Genomic DNA, 8,581 nt, shown 5'->3' with positions numbered 1-8,581 from the left:
TCAACAACAACTGGGAAAGCATGGACCAAGATACAAGAGATGGCAGCCACTCCTGCTTGATAGATATAGTTATGATTCGACAGGGTCACCCATCTTTGACATTGGAAGTGGAAGAGAATTGGACTCTCGAATATGTTAGGAAGGAATTAGAAGTAGCTATTCAGAATCCTCCAGATCAATTTTGCTTCAAGCTCGATGGTCGGAAGCTAAGTAAAAGAAGAGAGCATCACATCATTTGTAAAGATGTTACAGCCCCACATGAATTGGAGGCACTAGAAGATATATGATGTGACCATGTATACGGTGACAATGTATTTTCCATATGCAATAAACTTATCTATTCAGAACATTGCTTTTGTAATGCTTTATTGTTTAAAACAATGTAATGAAGGCAAAAATTTCCCAATTGAATTTTTATGTACACAAAAAAGGCTTAAAGTAAGAAAACAAGCAGTTAAGGAACACAGTAGCAAATTTGATCCTCTGATTTTCAAATTAAAAGTGCATTTACAATTGATGTTCTCTCTCCAATAACACTAGATATGTGCAAAAAAATATAAATGTACATGTATAGCTACATATTTACAAACGTACATTTGTTGGAAGAAGGAAAAAACTATTTATTACTGGAACCCATAGGTATCGGCTTCAGGATGGAGCCATGGCTCTTCTCCCAAGTATGGAGCCCATGTAAGAGGCTCAGGGGGGCCTATCCCCCCTCCTGGATTGGGCGGGATGAAGTCCACTGGGCCGTCTGGAGGCATAACTTCAGCGACCTCAATCAATTTCGCAATCGTTTCCTCCCTAAACGTTTGGACGTCTAGGTCCACGTAGCGAGACATTGATGAAAACTGCCATCACAATTCATCAAGGCATAAATAAGATCAACATGACAATATACAAGAAGATAAACAAGAGTGTGCATGCGTATGGGAGCTGAAAAATGCTTACATCCTCTGAAGGGAGCTGAAAAATGCTTCGTAGCAGCAACATTGCATTAAGTGCAACCCTCCACCCACAGTTGTAGCCATCTTCTTGTTTGGGGACACTAACCCTTCGGATGGTCGATCGATCCAGGGTGTCGATGTCCATGCTGAGGCTCTCGTAAGCTGCCATTAGTTTCCTGACACCACTGTAAACAAAGACCAATCATTATCCTGATCAATCCGGACTTCTAACTCAAACAATAATATGTATCTTAATGATTTTTACTTACAGCAAAACATTTCCATGGACACCAGATGTCGAATTTGCAAGGTAAATGACATTTTCTTGCACGTCGACTAGTAGAAGACTCCAATGGGAACTGCATCACATCCAAATAGATTTCTATTAGTTTCAATCCAAAGGAAGCACTACATAACTCGTGTACGGTGATTCCTATAAACATCATGCAAGAGAGATAGAGAGACAAACTCACTTTTCATGATATGCCAAAAAAAATACTCGGGCATCGTCCAGCTGGACCTCCCGAAACCAGTTCAGCACATCGAGGTATGGAACTGACTCTACTAGCAAGAGTGTTGAGACCAGTGAATCAATCTGGAACACTCGTTGCTGTACATCCTCGGGCAATTGCGAAATAACAAAACTTCACAACGAAACATATCAAGAGTGAGGCCCAAGAATAAAAAACTGTGGGAGGGCAGAGAAAAGAGTATACCTTAAAACACATCTGAGCACTTTGTCATTGACTTCAGTTTTAGGATCAAACAAAATGTTGATTTCTTCAGCATGAATTGGGAAATAACATCTATGCCCTCTAATATTAAAGGGTACATAGAACTCCGGCAACAAAAATTGCAGCGCCTCCCTATTCATGGTGTGGAGTGCGCGAATATTTTTCCTTTTTGTCTGCAATGCAAGCATTGCAGCTTGATGTTCCCTTTGAGCGCTTGTCATTAAATTTGCCCGAGTCTGATGTTCATGATCTGGACCTCCCTCGGTCACCTCTTCAATTCTCACTTTTTGTACAGGACAGACATCCAAAATTTGTAACATTTGTTCATCAGTAAACGTAACTGGTCTAAGTAACTTATCGTATCTGAAACGAAGGGCTACTAGGCTGAAAAAATCTTTGTTCATTACTGTCACCCTGTGTGCATGGGCAGCAAGAACGTAACTATCCAAAAAAAATTCGATCATCCAATCTTCTGTGGCCTCCTGCAAGCAAAACAGGGCCGATGCCTTCCACCTAAACAAAATTCCATTCTGCTCACAAATTCTCCTGGCAAGCCTCTGGAAAGGCAATCTGGGAATAGCAGCTGTCGGGTGCTTCATAAACTTTGTGATTTCTCGCAGAGCTGACGAATGCTCTGCGAAATGCCTTAGTCTAGGTTGCGTTTTGGACAATCGGGAAGGACTGTTTGATTTCTTGGATCTTGAGGCTTTCAGAACGCCCATCTTCTTCCCAGTAGATGAGGGAGCTGCATTGTCAATGGGTCTAGCTGTATGCCTTACACGAGCCATCTGAAAATGCAAGAAAAAGCAGAAAACTTAGCTATTCAGTAGTACACGATTAACAATTCACCATAAAGCGAGAGAGGGTGGCTAAGAAAACAATATGCACTTCCTCGCGTTATGGTGAATCCATTCACCATAACGCGAGATGAAGGCCCACAGAAACACAATAATCCTCCTCGCATTATGGTGAATTAATTGACACCAATAAGAGGCGGATTATCGTGCATCCTTTGAGCTTTGATCTTGCGTTATAGTGATTTGATTCACCATAACGCGAGACTAAGAGCCAGTCAAAGCAAAACAATCCTCCTCGCGTTATAGTGAATCGATTTACTACAACGGGAGGAGGATTCTCGCGAATCTCTTACCATTCTGTCTTGCATTTTGGTGATTCGATTCACCATAACACATAGAGCAGTATTGAGATTCTAATGACTCGTCATCTGCTTTACGGTGAATCGAATCACCATGACAGAGGGCAAACAATCGAAGAGAAAACAATGGCAGAGGGCAAACAGTCAAAGGAAAAACAAAACAATCAAGGATTATACAAGAAACTCACAAAACAATCAAGTAATACACTTTCATCACATTCTATGAGTGGGAATGGATGGAGACTGTCGTGTAGGAGGTGAATTAATTGACACCAATAAGAGGTGGATTATCGTGAATCCTTTGCCCTTTGGTCTTGCGTTATGGTGAATCGATTCACCATAATGCGAGACTAAGGGCCAGTCAAAGAAAAACAATCCTCCTCGCGTTATAGTGAATCGATTTACTACAACGGGAGGAAAATTATCGCGAATCTCTTACGTTTGCCTTCTGCCATGGTGATTCGATTCACCATAAGACATGGAGCGTATTGAGATTCTAATGGCCCGTCGTGTGCTTTAAGGTGAAACGAATCACCATGGCAGAAGGCAAACAGTCGAAGAAAAAACAATGGCACAGGGCAAACAGTCAAAGAAAAAACAAAACAAACAAGCAATATACAAGAAACTTACAAAACAATCAAGTAATATACAAAAACTTACATTTCTTGCGTGAGAATGGATGGAGACTGTCGTGCAGGAGGTGGAATATCGGTTCAGTACTGTGGCGGTAGTCGGAAGTCACCTGGAGGCAAGCAGGAGGACGGACAAGGCAAAATCGATAAGAGGACGAAAAGGTGGCTTGATTAACGGCTTTGATTAGTCTTTAGAGCGAACACACGTGCTGGCGGGTTGCCAGGGCGACTAGGCGGCGCTGACGTGTCGCATAACATTAAAAAGGACTTTGATTAAACTTTATAGCTTGTACACGTGCTAGGTACACGACGGACTGCCACATGGCATTCATGGAATGGCGGGTGAAAACGCGGCGCTGACGTGTCACATAGCATTAAAAACGGATTTTCTAGGATACTCATCTCATTTATTGCCTCTCTTGGAGTTCGTATTCTCATTTATCTCCCCACCAACGGCCTTCATCTCCATCAACGACTGACTATCTCCTCCAACCCTCCTTCATCAATCATCCTCCTTCATCCTCCTGTATCCAACGTCAAAGAAAAACCTCCAACCTCCTTCATCTCCATCTCCAGCGACGTTTGTATACAATTCGTTTTCTTGGTATTTTTATCTCTTTTGTGCTTCCTTCTTCTTTTGTTATTTCGTTCTTTTGGTCCCATAGGAAGCACAATATTCCTCCTCGCATTATGGTGAATCGATTCACCATAACGCGAGAAGAGGTCCTTGACTAAGCTGCAATTTTATTTGCGTTAGGGAAAATAGATTCACAACGCGAGGAGGAATACTTGGATTCCTCTGGCATCTCCTCTTGCGTTATGTTGAATCCATTCACACCACACAGAGATTTGTTGTTTAAGATCGACTGTCTCTTGATTCATTGCTTGAACTAATATTTTCCATGTCTTATCTACACCCTTGAATTCAGCCATGGCGCAAGTTCAAGTCGAGTTTGATGTGGACGAAGAGATTAAAGAAACACCTACAACTCTGTTGTATGACTTCCTCTACAAATGTCGACGTCATGATTTGCACCCTGCAATTTCGTTGATGTTCAATTGCGATTTTTCTCTGGAGGATACATTTTCTAGCCATCATGGATACTTTGAAGAGGCAAAGCAAGAGTTTGACGAGCTCACAAATGAAGAACCAATGATGATTGATGGGAAAAATAACATTCATTTTAATCTCAAGGTGTCGCTGGAGAAGAAGCAGAGGTTAAACAGGGATTGGCACAAGGTACCATGTGATAAGAAGAGAGCTTTGCTATGCCCTTTTCACAAAAGAAAATGCCGTTTGATGGAATACTCTTATGCCTTCTTATGCTTCTTGCACATGAACGTGCAATTAACAGATGAAGAATGTACAGAGCCGCATGCAACAAATGAAAGTGAAGACACGATTTCTCGTCAGGCTAGTCCCACCATTGAGGATGTTGCTGAAGAGGAGGACACTCCTCATGTGATTGAGGAGTTCAATGTTGAAGAAGAGAGGAAGCTCAGTTCGGCGGTTGATATTGAGGCAGTTAGAGAACAAAACAATGATATAGGTCAGCTTGTGATTGAATTAGATGACTCCTCCCCCATTCCAACGCCATTACTCCCCTCCTACCAAGTAGGAGATTCAGAGTATATATTGCTGACAGACATACAACATGTATTTAACTTAAGGGAGGACCATTGCATAGCTTTCATAGCCCAAAATCTGGAGGTCGATGATAATTTTGTAGATGATGATGGGATAGATAAGTACTTACTAGTGGATAGCCATGTGAAAGACACCGAGTTCCTATCTGCTGCAGCAACACTAAAGATGATCTATGCTGATGCCCTTAAATATGAAGGAAAAGATGCCACAGAGGAAGAGCTACAAGAAGCAAGGGAAAGACTGAATATTACCAACATGGGAGGGTTTAGGGATGTGCCAAATAAGTCAGCGAAAACCGTTCTTAGTTCGAGCACTAATTTATGGCAAGACGCCTTGCTTGAAGCAGATGAGAACCAAGAGGTTAGTTTTTTTGTGTTATGGATTTGGCTTTATCAACTTTGTCGTGAAATGTTTGGTGATGTTGTTTCTGGCTAATGCTCTTTATTTTTTCATTTGGAAATATATGAAGACACATTCCTCAAACGTGCTTCAGGCAAGCGTATGGCGGGATTGGGCCACGATTCGACACTAGGAACATATATACATCGCCTAAAATTCCCTCAAATTGTGATATTTCACGCTAGCTTCTCCAAGGACAATGCAAGTTTTCCTCTGATGGCGATAAAGACTCTATCCAAGTATTTAGGTGGCTATCACTTAAGGCTGAATGCAAACAAGGCAATACTTCTGGAGCGGCAGCTGTTCGAATTTTTGGAGAGGGACCTGGAGTATATTCGTTGAGATGTAAATATTATTTAACATATGCTGCTTACGGGTTGGCATGTGGAATCACAGATCCTAATCTGTTGAGTGATTGCGGGAAGAAGCATCTTCTTAGAACAGCAAGGCCAAAGGTCCCTGTTGTGCCATTGATAGAGGATGAAGAAGATGATGCAGAAACTTCATCAAAAAAGGCTCGGTTGGGGGAAGTCTCTGCTCCAGATTAACAGATTTAGATTGTTCCAGTTGCTAAGAAGTTTCTTCATATTTCTCAATACTCTTCTTGCTTACCATTAAAAACTATGAAATGTATATATATTGAAAACATTTATATGGGACATAGATGAAAGCTCTTGTTCTTTTAAAATATTTCACAGTTATATCATTGTTTTACAATATGTATTTCAATGATCAATTTTCTTCCACACTTTGCCCTGTCTTTGTCATTATCTTAGCCATTCAGCATGATTCTGCTTTCCCTGTGAGGAGACATATATTGAACGTCTCCGTTCAGCCTGAACCTTTCTTATTGCACATGACACAGCTGATTCAGACTGTTTGATCTTCACACGAGCCCTCACTTGAATCCGCCTATACCACCACTGACATAGTTGCTTCATGGGATTACTTTTCTTCATTCCTCCTCCATGTTGAGTGGCCCTTTGAGTGGCCCTTTGATAGGCACAACGTGCTTGCCAATGAGATCTTTCCATGCCTTGGGTAGACCAAATCCCAAGGCTTCCAAACTCTTCCGCAAAAAAGGTTCCATGTGCATGCAAAATGTGCTACAAATGCTCAACAACAACAAGACATTTAGTATCGTACAATATTTTTTGAACAACAAAAAAAACTCAAAGCTGTAGGTTTTCAAGTAATAACCATGTATTGTGTCAAGTTTGTCGCACCCCATGCCTTTTCATAGCTAGTGTAGAACTCTGTCACAACTGCCTCAAATTTCTCAACATTCCCATCTTCAAACCTTGCTTTTTGCAACAAAGGTGCTAGGCGATCAAGTGCCAACCACGCTTTGGCCTTTGCCACCCTTGCTTGTCCTGAAGAGCCTCGATCAGGTACAGCTGCATGAAGCTTCCTCCACACCTCAAAATCTGTACCCAGATGACCTCTCTGGGTATGATTAGATAAGAACTTTCTGGCTTTTGCACCTCCAAAACATGGTTTGCTAGGAACATTTCCGGTCTTCCCTGATCTTCTCAAGTCCTTCTCAATCTTCACTTGACCACAATGTAAACCTGCATCTGAAAGCACTTGCTCTATTTTTTTAATAGTTCTTTCACTCTCTACTGCTGGTTTCATATTCCATGAAAATTCGATGTACATGTAGACTAGTTTCTCAATTATTCTAACCAGCGCATGCAAAACACAAATATGAACTCTGATCAAAGGGATAGGAAGAATTGGATCCCAATTAGGATCCACTCCTGGAGCATCACGATTTGGGGCTTCACGCCTATTACTGATTGCATTTAGGCATTTCCATTCTCTCTCTTTTCCTCCTTTGGAGACACCTCGTTCGGTCATGCAATATAGGCAAGGATACTTGGCCATTGCTCCTTGGGAAATACCAAACATGCATTTCAAGGTTTTAAGATCTGCGGCCAGGTGCCATTCAACCTCATATTCACCATATCCTTCTACATAAAGCTTTTCGCCATTCGACTGCTGCTGGATAGTGGAAGGAAGCTCAGTCTGGTTGAAGTACCACTTTAGAATTTCATGGGTCTCTATTGGAACCTGTTAACAACAACAGTTAAATTGTCTACAACATCATAACAAGAGGATAGCAACATAATATTCTTTTTTTAAAAATGGATAGCACGTCACCTCAAATGCAGCCAGCCACCAAATCTCATTTTCGGATTGTACACTAAAGTGCTTCTCATCAGCATTACTGATACCTGCATCCAAAGCTCTATTCATTAAAGTAATGCTAACCCTTTCCAGCTTCTGTCCTTTGATCACCTCACTCTCATCAAGTTTTAAAACAAATTTCAGCCTTCCATTGCACTCATGTACACTGATGTCATAAAATTTCACCATAGCCATTTGTAATTTCCGAACATCCATGATGAAATTGTTGAACTCTGTAAGCTCTATGATTTTCTGTTCCCCACTCTTTTTAGTCACTGTCAATGTACTAGACACGTGACAAGGCTCTCCAACAAGTTCGACCATTCCCAAGTTGAGAATATTTCGAGCTTTGTTCACGTGAAATGGTTTTGGAATGGGAATTACTGTTTTTTTTCCAAGCTTGCAATTGAAACCCTCTTTAACTTTATTAAACAACATCCTGTAAGACTTTGTACTTATACCAGCCATGTCACATATACCTTGTGCATCTGCAGGCGTGAATGCTTCACTCACCTCCTGCAAGGATTGCTTTTCTATGTCTGATCGAAGTCTTGTAAACTTAGGATGCTGTATTGCTGACTCCACGATGTCTTTTGTCAGAACTTTGCCAAATATATCAGAACCTTGCTCTTTTGGACCCACAACATCTGTGACCATCCTGAAGCAACAACGATAGCTGTGTCAGTCCATCATTCATCTAACTATACCACCCCCACACCCAATCCCCCATCTCCAAAAAAGGAACTAAAGATGAAAATGAAAAGTGAGTGCTCAAAGAAATTATAGATCCCAATACCTACAAGCTTTTACACGACGCTTCCATTGGCCACCTCCAACATTGAGTTCTTCCAATGGTTTGATCTGTCTCTTGCGTA

Source organism: Cibotium barometz, chromosome 65, assembly GCF_041138505.1.
Source record: "Cibotium barometz isolate CiBa-2024 chromosome 65, ASM4113850v1, whole genome shotgun sequence".
Lineage (NCBI taxonomy): Eukaryota > Viridiplantae > Streptophyta > Polypodiopsida > Cyatheales > Cibotiaceae > Cibotium > Cibotium barometz.
Note: the sequence above shows the minus strand (reverse complement) of the source record.